The sequence below is a fragment of the Mastomys coucha genome, unplaced genomic scaffold (assembly GCF_008632895.1).
Source record: "Mastomys coucha isolate ucsf_1 unplaced genomic scaffold, UCSF_Mcou_1 pScaffold16, whole genome shotgun sequence".
In the NCBI taxonomy this organism is placed as follows: domain Eukaryota; kingdom Metazoa; phylum Chordata; class Mammalia; order Rodentia; family Muridae; genus Mastomys; species Mastomys coucha.
The window spans coordinates 5,199,487-5,213,404 of NW_022196898.1; the positions used below are offsets into that span (position 1 = coordinate 5,199,487).

General features: G+C 40.5%; 1 long non-coding RNA gene across 1 annotated transcript in view; it reads right to left on the reverse strand.

The window, feature by feature from the left end:
* LOC116094020 overlaps positions 1 to 13,918 on the reverse strand; it is a 17,544-nt gene extending 3,626 nt beyond the window's left edge. Inside the window, exons 1-3 of the long non-coding RNA XR_004119934.1 lie at positions 13,852 to 13,918; positions 13,205 to 13,301; positions 10,629 to 10,785 (exon numbers count right to left, since the gene is read on the reverse strand). This is a non-coding gene — a long non-coding RNA (uncharacterized LOC116094020). The remainder of the gene's footprint in view (positions 1 to 10,628; positions 10,786 to 13,204; positions 13,302 to 13,851) is intronic.

Genomic DNA, 13,918 nt, shown 5'->3' on the forward strand with positions numbered 1-13,918 from the left:
AAAAAAAAAAAAAAAGAAATCATCTAGAGATTAGGCACAGCTCCCAGTTAAGGGAGCTACCTATCTCCAAAATATTAACCCAGAATTGCTCCTGTCTAAAGGAAATACAGGGACCAAGAAGGAAGTAAAGACTGAAAGGAAAGGCTGTTCAGAGACTGCCCCACCTAGGGATCCATCCCATCTGCAGACACCAAACCCAGACATTATTGCTGATACCAAGAAGTGCTTGCTGACAGGAGCCTGGTATAGCAGTCCCCTGAGAGGCTCTGCCAGAGCCTAGCCAGCACAGATGCGGATGCTCACAGTTAGCCATTGGACTGAGGACAGGGACCCCAATGGAGGAGTTAGGGAAAGGACTGAAGGAGCTGAAGGGGTTTGCAACCCCATAGGAAGAAAAATATCAACCAACCAGACCGGACCCCCACCCCCACCCCAGAGCTTCCAGGGAATAAACCCCTGAAGAATATACATGGAGGGACCCATGGCTCTAGCTGCATATGTAACAGAGGATGGGCTTGTCAGGCATCAATGGGAGGATAGGCCTTTGATCCTGTGAAAGCTACTTGCTCCAGCATGGGGGAATACTGGGGCAGTGAGGTGGGAGTGGGTTGGTGGGTGGGGGAGCACCGTCATAGAAACAGGGGGTAGGGGGATGAGATAGGGAATTTGTGGAGGGGAAACCAGGAAGGGGAGATAACATTTGAAATGTAAATAATAAAATAACCAATAAAAAAGGAAAAAGAAAGAAAGGAAGAAAGAGAGGAAGGAAGGAAGAAGAAAGGAGGAGAGAAGAAAGAAAGGAAGGAAGGAAGGAAGGAAGGAAGGAAGGAAGGAAAGAAGAAAGAAAGGAGAAAGATGGACTGGATTCCTTTCCTTGCTCTCCAGTGTCCTCCCAAAAGACAACGTGGTAACTTCCCCTAAGGGTAAGTGTGTGTGTGTGTGTGTGTGTGTGTGTGTGTGTGGACAGGAGCTGATGTTGGTCCCTTTTTCATTAATTTACAAGTAAAAGGAGCCTGGTACCACTTGGATAAACCAAGTCAGGCCCAAGAAGGTCATCCGAAGGGGAATGCAAGAGACTCCCTGAAGAGGATACTAACTTGTGGCTGAACACACGGGTGACAATTTCTAAGTCACATACACACTGCTTAATTGTGTGAATTCCAGAATATTGACAGCAAGGGACTTCCACAGATAAGAAAGTAAAAGACATTTGTATAAGGGACTGATGCATTCATAATGGAAAGGAATTGAGTTTATGACTTTTAAATTATAGGGAAGGGGACTGGGATATGGCTCAATGACAGAACGCGTACTTAGCCTCAGTGCAGTTCAGGGATCTAACCAAATATGGGAAACTTCATAGTCTATTGCAGAGGAGGAAACAATGCATCCAATCTGGCAACACAAGAAAAGGGGCAGGAATCAGCTCAACTGCAAAGTGCTTCCCACACTGCATGACACTGAGGGTTCATCTCTGGTACTTGTTTCTTTCGCTCTGTCTCTCTCTCTTTCTTTTTCCCTTCCTTTCTTTCTAATGTTACCCAGGCAGAGTAGAATACTGCTGTAATCCCAGCACTTGGGAGGTAGAGGCAGGAGGATCAGGAGTTGAAGGTCATCTTGGGCTATCTAGAAAGTCTGAGGACAGCCAAAATTCTATTCTTTCTCAAACACAAAAGTCTCTCTTGATCACCATTTGTTGCCAAAAAAAAAAAAAAAAAGTGTCTGTTAAGGCTTGAAAACGCACTTATCTATGAGCATAAAGGCAGGAATTTAGGAGAAAATGTATTACATTCAGCAGAATTATAGTATTAGGCTCTCTTATAGTGGCTATGACCTAGCCAGTCATACTCTAGGAATGTCTTAAAAATCTATATTATGGGGGCTGGAGGGATGACTCAGAGGTTAAGAGCACTGACTGCTCTTCTAAAGGTCCTGAGTTCAATTCCCAGCAACCACATGATGGCTCACAACCATCTGTAATGGGATCCGATGTCCTCTTCTGATGTGTCTGAATAGAGTGACAGAGAACACACATACATTAAATAAATCTTTTTTTAAAAAAAAAATCTATATTATGTAAAATCTATGATTTATAAGTACTAGAAACCAACTCAATTTTTAAGTAATTGTAAAGGCTACTTTTCTGGTCTAAGCTGTCATATTAGAATGGAATACCAGCACTTGTCCCTTCTTCCCGTAATTACACCATGACACAATTCCCTGCAAACACCGGCCTTGTTTTCCTCTATTGAAGAACTCTTTGTGACAATCCAGGTATTCAGATTCAAATGCCTATTCAGCATCTTCAGTTATATGGCTTGAATGGGCTTTACACTCTCAGTAGGCCTACAACAGAATTCATAGTCTCATCATCTGGTTCTCTTAGAAGAGCGGGCTCCTTCTATTTTCATTAATGAATCATTATGGTTACTATTATGGCTACATATTAAACATAGTTGGGCATCTGCGGTGGTTAGTCTTGACTGCCCTGAGAACAGCTAGGCCATGCTAGTTAAGCCATGCCTCTGGGGTACTTGTTCCAGCAAGCTCATAAGGGCTCTGCCTTAATGAAGGATTAGTCTACTGACAGACTCCCGATGTGAGTAGACTGTGGGAAATTGGAGCCTGTATTTAAGAAGTGAACTAGAGGGGGCTGGAGAGATGGCTCAGTAATTAAGAGCATTGACTGCTCTTCCAAAGTCCTGAGTTCAAATCCCAGCAACCACATGGTGGCTCACAACCATCCGTAATGAGATCTGACGCTCTCTTCTGGTGCGTCTGAAGACAGCTACAGTGAATTGCGGGGCACAGCGAGCAGGGGGCAGGAGCGAGTGGGACCAGCAGAGGTTCTGAGTTCAATTCCCAACAGCCACATACATGATGGCTCACAGCCATCTGGACTGTACAGCTACAGTGTACTCATATACATAAAATAAATAAAATAAATCTTTATAAAAAAAGAGTATTACTAGCATTCATATTTAAAAACTTTAAAAAAAAAAAGTGAACTAGGGAGAAGGCTACATCTATCTAACCCTGGCCCCTTTCAGTAACTGGGCCATTTTACTTCCTGCCTGCGTGACTTGGGGTGCTGTATCACACCTTCCTACCTTCAGAGACTGAAACTATAGAGGGAGGGAATCTTTCCTCTTTGTTTTGTAAGATATTCTATCACTGTGACTTGGAAAGCAACAGCTGTGCTGTGGATGTGAAACCTGAGTGTCGTGTCTGTGTTATACAGGTTTAAGCTGCCAACACAGAACCTGAGCATCGTGTCTGTCTGTGATATACTACATATTTTATATGTGACCTGCATGTACACAGATATACTAGCACATCACTAGTAGTGATAGAGCTCAGTAAAGATTTATAAGAGGACACATGAAAATCAGGCGATAAAGTGTGTCTCTCTTCACCCTGTAGATCCCAGGGATCCAGCTGAGGTCACTGGGTTTGGTGGCAGCTGTCTCCACCCAATGAGCCATCTCTCTGTTCATATTAGCCCCATTTTATACAGAAGAAAAACTGAGGTTCGGACCTTTGGGCTAAGGCCTCCTATGTCTGCAATAAGCATCTACAGCACTTCAGGCTTCTCATAGCTCCTTTACTGAGTGTCCTCTCACCATATCAACCACTGTGTGTTAGCATAATAATTCTGTATGACCAAAAATAATATCAAGGCTTAACATTAGGTAGTTACTGCCAATATTTTAATATTTTTTAGATCAGTGAGAACGCAGCTGTGTTTCTACTTGCCAGGTCTGAGGAATTCTATCCAAGAATTTTGATGGGATCTTTGAGACTTACAGGATTCCTTTATTATTTCATTTAATTCCACTTGAGAAGCTTTTTTTTTTCTGCTCAGTTGTGCAAAAATGTCCTATGATATATACCTGGCAATACACATTTCATAGCCTCCAGACTTCTAGGATGCAAGCCAGAGAGTCCCAAGTGAAATAATGCATGGTAATGAGAACATGACAAAAGCAGATGCAAGACACTTTTCACAGGGACTTCTCCTTTCTAGCAGACAAAGAGCAGCCCTTTAGGGTATCTGAAACTGAGACTTTGTCTAAAGGCAAAACCCCAGAGTTCCTTATAAATGCCTCATGAGAGTCACCTCCAGTTCTCTGGAAGGTCAGGGCCCTAGGCTGTACTCTGTAGAATGAGAAAGACACACACACACACACACACACACAGAGACACACACACACAAAAGCATCTGCCTCCATCTCTGGATGCTGGCCTTTGACACAGTCATACAATCCAAATTAACTGTGCAGGAACTAAATTGATTCAAGTTTTCCTGGAATCTAGCCAGACCGTGTTAGCCTTCCCATCTGTAAAGTCTAAGCCTTCTAACAGTCAGATTTGGTTTAAGATAAGAATTCTCTCATGCCTCACTCAGGGTGGGAGCAAGCAGAACTGTGAGTCTGAGGCCAGCCTGAGTTTGAGGTCTGCATGGTGAGTTCCAGGACAGCGAAGGCTACACAGTAAGACTTAGTCTCGAAAGAATGAATGAGAGAAAGAAAGAAGAAAGAAAAGAAGGAAGGAAGAAGGAAAGAAAAGGGAAAGAAAAAGAGGAAAGAAAGAAAGAAAATACACAAAGAAACATAATTCTCCACCCTACCTGAATTTAGAGGAGTAGCTTCATACCTAGGTTTATGGGACTCTTTGGGGACCTCTGAAGGATGGGAAAGGACAAGTCTATGTTAAGAGGGTTATAAAATCATGTTCCACCTACTTTAATATCATGCTGTATTCTGTACAGATTTTCATTTAAAACCGTTATGCACTTTCAAGGGGGAAAAGCTTGAAAACAGAGCAGCCAATGACAAACCTTTGGTCCTAGCTACGGTTTGAGTTAGATATTAATATCTCCTCCATGAATATGTTTTCTGTTTCATAACAAAATACCTGAGACTGGGTAATTAGGAAGTAGAGGCTTCTCAGGCTCAGGATTCTGGAGCTAGGAAGGCTAAGAGCAGAGTCAGAAGCTGCCACTTCATGCTGTGTCCTGATGGAAAGTGTCACCCAGTGAGATAGAACAAGCAGTCAGCTTAGTGCCTTCCTCCTGCTCTCTCTCAGTAATAATAATAATAATAATAATAATAATAATAGGAAGAAGAAGAAGAAGAAGAAAAAGAAAAAGAAAAAGAAAAAGAAAAAGAAAAAGAAAAAGAAAAAGAAAAAGAAAAAGAAGAAGAAGAAGAAGAAAATTGCTTCTGAGTTGGACAAGGCAAATGGAAGGAAAGGAACCCAAGAGAAGGCACAGGAATCAGAGACCCACTCATTAACACACTCAAGAATCCCATAAACACACTAAGCTGGAAGCCATAATTTATACTCAGAGGATACAGCAAAGACCCATGTGAGCTCTGTGCATGCTGCCTCCATTCCTGTGATCATGTTAATTTAAAAGGCCTTGTTTCTTGGAGTCTTCCATCCCCTCTGGCTCTTACAGTCTTTTTGTCTCCTCTTCCACAGGTTTCCCTGGGCCCCCAAGGGGTGGGATTTGATGCAAACATCCCACTTAGGATTGAGTGTTCTAAGGTACCAATATCTTTCTGTGTGTCTGTGTCCGTGTCCGTGTCTGTGTCCCTCCCTCCCTCCCTCCTTCCCTCCCTCTCTCTCTCTCTCTCTCTCTCTCTCTCTCTTTCTGCATAATGTCTGGCTCTGGGATAATGTCTGGCTGTGGGTCTTTGTGTCTGTTCTCATCTGTTTCAGTAGGAAGGTTCTCTGATGATAACTGAACAAGACACTAGTCTATGAATATAACAAAATGTCATTAGAAATCATTTTATTGCCACTTTTTTTTTCCAGAACAGTAGTATTTCATTTTACCCTAGGACCCTGGACTATATATATACTCAGGTTCTTGTTTACCCAAACAATGTCCTGGATTTCATCTCATGGAGTGAGCCTACAATCAAATCAGATGTTGGTTGGTCACTCCCACAGGTTTTGTGCCACCATTATATTAATGTAGGTTGCAGGCAGGACACCATTGTAGATCAGAGGGTTTATGCCTGGGTTGGTGTTTATGTTTCTCTTTTGGTAGCATGCAGAGTACCTTCCCGTACCAAAGGAGCTGGGACATAGGAGTAAAGGCTCTATTTAGGCACCAACTCAACTTCTCCATGTTCAATGAAATGTGTAGGCATTGTCTTCAGCAATGGAATCTTGGTATGAGTTTGTGAAAAGCAGCCTATAGTTTTCACAACAGCCTGAGTTGTTGAGGGTTCCCATAAAACCCCTTTGGTTAAAAATTCAATTTGATGTAACCCAATCCTGGTAGGGGAAGCTTCATTTGGTGATAAGAGAGAACAAGTAGGGGCTCTGTCTTTCCTGGTATTTAGCGATTTGTGCGTGCGTGCTATGAAGATTCTACTGTATTTATTAGGTTTCCACTACCCATTAAGTGACTCTTATTTTTAGCAGTTTCTTCCCATATTCTCTCTCCTTCTTCCCCACTTGGTCATCACATTCCACCCTCTCTTCATCTGTATTAGTCAGGGTTCTCTAGAGTCACAGAATTTGTGGAATGTCTTTCTTATATTGAGGGAATTCATTGTGATGACTTACAGGCTGCAGTCCAACTAACCCAACAATGGTCATCTGTGGATGGGAAGTCCAAGAATCTCGTAGTTGTTCAGTCCCAAGAGGCTAGTTGTTTCAGCTGGTCTTCTGTAGAAGTAGGTTCCAACAGATGTGCTGGCAAGTGCAAGCAGTTGAAGAATAGTATATCTTCCTTCTTCCAATGTCCTTATGTAGGTCTCCAGCAGAAGGTATGGCCCAGATTAAAGGTGTGTACCACCATGTCTGGATCTGGGACTTGCTTTGTCCCAGGCTGACCTAGAATTTAGAGATCTTGCCTTAGTCTCCTGGGATTAAAGGCGTGCACTCCCTTGCCCAGGCCTAAGTTTTTCATCACCACTATGCCTCAAGATCTCCATGACAAGATCCAGATCAGAAACTTATGTCTTCCAGCCTCAAGAATTGGATCACAGATGAGTCCTTCAATTCTGGATTATAGTTCATTCCAGATATAGTCAAGTTGACAACCAGGAATAGATATTACACCATCCACCCATAAACATATATTCTATTTTCCTTTCCTAAGGAGATCTATGTGTTCCCCATAGTCTCTACATAACCTCTGTGGTTTGCATTGTAGCTGTATGGTTTGTATGGCTATGGATTGTAGCTTGATTATTATTGATTTAACAGCTAATATCCACATAAAAGTAATTATACCATATTTGTCTTTCTGGGTCTGGGACACCTCACTCAGGATGGTCTTTTTTTTTTTTCCTTTCTAGATCCATCCATTTGTCTGTGACTAGCATGATTTCATTTTTTTCGCTGAGTAATACGCCATTGTGTAAATTACTAAATTTACCTCATCCATCCTTAATCTATGCTCTTTCCAGTTTCTGGCTATTATGATTAGAGGAGCAATGAGCATAGTGGAGCAAGTGTCTCTGTGATAGGATGAAGCACCCTTAGGGTACATGCCTAACAATGGTATCTTAAGGTACATTGCTTCTCATCTTCCTGAGGAACTGCCACAGTGATTTCCACATTGGCTGTCCAAGGTTGCACTCCGGCAATGGAGGAGCATTCCCCTTACTCTCCACCCTCACCAGCATAAGCTGTCACTTGTCTTATTGATCTTGCCCGTTCCAATAGGCTTAAGATGAAATCTCAAAGTAACTTGATTTGCGTTTCCCTAATGACTGAGATTGAACATTTCTTTAAGTGTTTCTCAGCCATTTGAGTTTCCTCCGCTGAAATTTCTGTTTAGATCTGTACCTCATCTTTAATTTGGTTATTTTTTTTCAAGTCTTTCACTTGCTTGGATAGAGTTACTTCAAAATAATTTATATCATAACTTATATCTTTTAAGGCTATTGTGAAAGGTGCTGTTTCTTTGGTTCTTTTCATGTTTGTTTATCATTTGAATATAGGAGGGCTACTTATTTTTGTGGGTTAATTTTGTATTCAGGTACTCTGCTGAAATCATTCAATCAGACCCGAGGAGTTTTAGGGTCACTTATGTATACTATCATGTCATCTGCAAATAAAGATACTTTGACTTCTTCCTTTCCAATTTGTATCCTTTTGGTCTGTTCAGTTGTCTACTCTGGCAAAGGCATCAAGTACTCTATTAAATGGGTATTGAGATGTGAAGAACATTTCATTGTTCCGCTTTTAGTGGACTTGTTTCTCTTCCCGTAAGTTGATGTTGGCTATGGGCTTGCTATAAACTGTCCTTATTATGTTGAGGTATGTCCCTGTATCCCTAATATTTCCAGGACTTCTGTAATGAAAAGGTACTGGATTTTTGTCAAAGGCCTTTTCTGCATAAATAATCATGTGATCATGTGATTTTTGTCTTTCAGTTTGCTTATATGGTGGATTACATTTATCTATAAATGTATGCTGAGCTATCCCTGCATCTCTGGCATGAGGACTACTGGAGCATGATGGATGATCTCTTTTATGTGTTCTTGGATTCAGTTTGCAAGTATTTTATTGACAATTTTTGCATCTATATTCATAAAGGAAGTTGGCCTGTATTTCTCTTTCTTTGTTGAATCTTTAGGTGGTTTGCATGTCCACTGTGGGCTTATAGAAAACAGATTTGCATATGTTCCTTCTGTTTCTGTCCCATGGAATAATTTGAGGAATATTGACATCTTCTCTGAAAATGTGGTAGAATTCTATATTAAAGCCATTTACCCCTGGGTTTGTTTGTTTGTTTGTTTTATCCAGTGGGAGACTTTTAATTCTTGTTTCTATTTCAGTAGGGGCTATAGGTCTATTTAAATTGCTTACCTGATCTTGTTTTAACTTTGAAAGGTAGTATATATGAGAAAATTGTCCTTTTAGATTTTCCAATTTGGTGGGGTATAGGTTTTGAGGGGCTTTGATTTCGTTTTGTTTTGTTTTGTTTTTTAAGTTCTTTTGATTCTCTGGATTCCCTTGGTGTCTGTTATATCCTCCCTTTTCATTTCTAATTTTGTTAATTTCAGTGTTCATTCTTTGCATTTTAGTTAACTGGCTTGCCATCTACACCTTTTGGGTTTGTGTGTGTGTGTGTGTGTATCTCTTTGGTCTATAGCTTTCAGGTGTGCTGTTGTGTTTCTAGTATGAGATCTCTCCAATTGTTTAATGCAGACACTTAGTGCCTCTCAGAGATGTATTCATTGTGTTCCATAGGTTGGCTGTGTTGTATATTCATGTTAATTCAATTCTAGAAGGAATTCAGTTTCTTTCCTAATTTCTGTCTTGGCCCATTTTTTTATTCAGGAATTGTTCCGTTTCCATTTGTAACTTTTTGTTTCATTTCTGTTGTTAACATCAGCTATTGATCCTTGGTGGTCTGAGAGGATGCAGGGTGTTATTTCAATAATCTTGTATCTGTTGAGACTTGTTTTGTGTCTGAGTAGGTGATCAGTTTGGGAGAAAGTTTCAGGTTGTGCTGAGAAGAAGGTATGTTCTTTTGTAATAAAATATTTTGTAAACATCTGTTAGGTCCATTTGGTTTATAATGTCAGTTAGCTCTGGCATTTCTCTCTGTAGTTACTGTCTGGATGTTGGGACTGCTGGCCAGAGTGTGGTATTGAAGTCCCCCACTATTACTGTGTGAGGGTCAACATGTGATCTAAGCTGTAGCAGTGTTTCCTTTATGACCTTGGTCCCCTGTGCTTGGATGTGTTGGTGTTAAGAATTGTAATGTCCTCTTGGTAGATTTTTCCTTTGATGAATATGTAGTGTTCATCTCTGTCTCTTCTGGTTAGTTTTGGTTTAACATCTTTTTTTTTTTTCTTCAGATATTGAAATGGCTATACCCCAGATTGCTTCTTAGATCTACTTACTTGGAATGTCTTTTTCCTTCTTTTGAATTCTTGATGTTAAGGTATGTTTCTTGGATGCAACAGAGTTCCTGCTTCCCAGGCCTGACTCTTCTGATTTCAAAGTGCCCAAGATCTTACTTTGTCTTAGTTACCTCTAAATGCTATTAACACACAAACCTGAAAAGTATGTCTCTGACTTACAACATGTAGAGAATTCATTCGAAGGATAGCTCCTTTATGACAATAGGGAGTGATGTGCACTGTTCTTAGAGCTCCTAAACTTAGTGGGGACAGGACGATGTTCCAACTTCTAGTGCCAGTGTCTGTGCTCTTGATAGATGTTCCATATACCTTTCTCGGGCTTTTCAAAATGAAAAATACTCACTTAAAAATATCTAAAAGTTCCAGAAAATGTTACAAAGATCTGTGGATTGTGTAAAAAGTGGAGTAAAATCACCATGTTTGACAGAAAGAACTCTGGCTGTACAGAATGTTTGGTGCTTCTAGGGCACACATAGCAACCTAGGATGCAGCAAAGAAAGAAAATGTGAACAGGCCATCACCAGCCCTGGGTAGAGACATAGTCAGTTCTCCCTAGTATGGTTGACAGTTTTCTTGAAAAGCACCTGAGGATAGATCTTTTAAAAAAAACAAGTTACTATAACCAAGAAAATCAGTTATGGAAATAGTCAAGCTTCAGTTTCTTGGATGCAGACAAATTGGACTCTACATGTGCGGAAGAGAAGCCACATAGATATTGGTTACCTGAACTGTCTTAAATCAATGTAATGCAAGCAATTTTTCAGTCAAAGCAAATATGACCGGGATGTGTACAACTCAGATCCTCCTGAGGAAACCAAGTGGACAAAACCAGGAGGAGGATCACAGAAGTGACTCAGAAGTTTTCTAGTGACACTCACGGCTGAAATACAGAATAGAGGAATGAGATAAGCATACAGACCAAAAGGCTCTGCAAGTTTTTAAAGAATATTCAACATAGAGAACTTAAGGACTACTACAGAAACATGTGGCATAAACAACATAGCCCACTAGGGGGACACAAAGTTAAAAAATAAAGCTGTTAAAGGTGCTATGTAACAGAGACCATTTCGTTCTTCCTTCCTTCCTTTCTTTCTTTCTTTTTTTTTTTTTTTTTTTTTTTTTTTTTTTTTTTTTTTTTTTTTTTTTTGAACACAGACTATTTCTGAAGGTGACTCCCAAAAAAATGAAAGATCCTAAAGGACAGAAGGATCCTATGACAATTTCAAAACAAGCAGTCATTGCTGAATAGGTTTGAAGCAATGGCTCTCAGTTACCCTGGTGAATTGATGGTGAGAGATCTGTATTCCAAGAAAACATGGATACTTCTATCAGAGACTAAACTACAAATGAAGACAATCCCACATGATTAAGGCAATAAAGCTGGCCTGTATGGAATAGTAGTTTCCAAACCCTAAGAATAGGCTATAGCTCAACGAGAGTTTGCCCAACAGCATCTGGCTTTTGGTTTGGTACCTAGCACATTTGAAAATAAAAGTGAGCCCAAGCCCTAATGAACACAAGAACTTTGGAAGATAACAATGTGTCTTATATGATTCAACAACTGTAGCAAAAGAACCCCTCTGGCCCTGCATGTTGCTAGTTGGAGAGAGAGGCATTGTGTGTCTCAGAATGGGAGTGGGGGTGGGGCAGTAAATGGAAACTCTCTCTTCTGTTCAATATTGCTATAGATTAAACCCTTTTCTTAAAAAGTAAAGTTTTTAAACAGAAGGATCACAGATCAGTAGAACTAGACTGACAAATCCACAGGTCCCAAAATAGGGTCTTGAAGACAACAAGGCCCCAGGCAGTGGTGGTGCACCCCTTTAATTCCTTGGGAGGCAGAGGCAGGTGGATTTCTGAGTTCGAGGCCAGCCTGGTCTACAGAGTGAGTTCCAGGACAGCCAGGGCTATACAGAGAAACCCTGTCTCAAAAACCAAAAACAAAAAAAAAACAAAAAAAAAAAAAGACAGCAAGGCAACATTCCCAGCTCTATTCTGCCTTGTTTTGCCAGGTGCTCCAACTGGCCTAGAGTATTCACCCACACACTCTCCATGTCTTCCCTGAGCTGTCTGCTTTTAGAAACACACAATGCATGTATCTTTTTGTTTTGTTTTGTTTTTCAAGACAGGGTTTCTCTGTGTAGGCCTGGGTGTCTAGGATCTCACTCTATAGACCAGGCTGGCCTCCAACTCAGACATTGCCTGATTCTGTCCAGAGTGCTGGGATTAAAGGCTTGCATTTTTTAAAGAGAAATATTTACAACGTAGAGTTGCTACATTAATTATCTAATGTGTTTTTAAGCTGTACATATCTGTAATGGTAGTAGTACTCAAGAGGCTGAGACAGGAATTTAGAGCCAGCTTAGGCCACATAGCAAGAACCTGATGACCTATACTCAAATAGTTTTTGTTGCAGAGTTAACAGCTGTTTACTTTGTAAATATTAATTAATAAATCTCTCCCTTTTAATAATTAGATAACAGGCACTATTATTTGGCCCCTGTAGGCAAAGTTCAAAGCTGTTTGATAGAAGTTCAAAACTGTGTGATGGATCCATGAAGGACTACTATATTCTTATCTGCTTTGTATCTGTTTAATATTCTCCTTGATGGGAAAGATTTCTTAAAGTTTCAACTAAAAAGTGAATGAATCTCTGACATCTATAGGCAGTGGCAAGTTACCTGGGCTCATACACCCAAATCCTTGAATACTCAAGCCCTTTGTACATCTGCCATAGTACTTACCTAGACCAATCATCTTGTATACTTTAGGTGTGTCTACAGATGACAAGGCACATGCGCCCTAGGATAGCTATGACAGTGACCCAACGCAAAATCAAAAATTCACTTAAAGCTTTATGAGCCTTAGGTTTCAGGTTTTGTTTGTTTAAAGGGGGATTATTTATTGTGATCTTTTTTTTTTTTTTTTGTAACTTGATTACATGTTTCTCAAGTGTCTTCAAAGGACAATATTTATTACAGTATCAACAGCTGGGTGTTATTCAATACCTCCTTGCAATGTAAATATCATCTGGTATGTCACTTAAGGAATAAGGATGATGAATGTTTGCTATGCTGTTGCTGAATGTGTCAAAAACATGGAAGGCCAGCTGCATGTATCTGCTCATGCAGCAAAACTCCTAACAGGGAAATCCACGTGCTACTATCCTATGTTAATACAGTCAGAGAAAAAAAAATCTGTATTCTATGGTAATTCCATATTCCTGCTCTTTGCTATGAAGGGACACATGACCAAGGCAACTCTTATGAAAGAAAATATTTAATTAAGATCTGGCTTACAGTTTCAGAGGTTAAGTTTCTTGTCATCGTGGCAGGAAGCATGGTAGCATGCAGGCAGACATAGTGTTGGAGTGGTAGCCTAGAGTTACATTCTGGTCTGTAGACAGAGAGAGAGAACCTATTCCTGGCATGGGCTTTTTAAACCTCCAAGCCCACCCCCACTGATACACTTCTGCACCTACTGCAATAAGGCCACACCTCCTAATCCTTCTAACCCTTTCAAACAATGCTACTCCCTGGTGACTAAGCACTCAAAAATGTGAGTCTATGGGGTCCATTCTTATATAATCAAGCCACCACCGTAGGGACCCGAACTTAGGATAGTACTTAAGAAAGTGAGTTCTGAGATCCTACTGCCTTGGGCTGGTTTCATCTAGTCAGTTTTCAATGGCTTTAACTTGGTGAAAGATTTTTGGTTCTTGTTCTATTCTGGTTAGAAGCAATCTCTCTACCAGGAAGTGGCAGCAGTGCCATAATAAGATCATTGTGAGAATTAAGCAACAAAAACATACAAAATCGTATCTCAGTGTCAGGCATGATGTAAATGCCCAAGAAACATTAGCTATTGATAAAACCCCAATGCCTCCTGAAGATTCACAGCTTGGAAACAAAGCCATTTCCCAATCCTAGTGGATATAAATATTTACAGTCTGTGGAACTTAATATCCACTGTGAACTTGACTGGATTAATTAGTCCCTGGGCGGGGGTAGGGG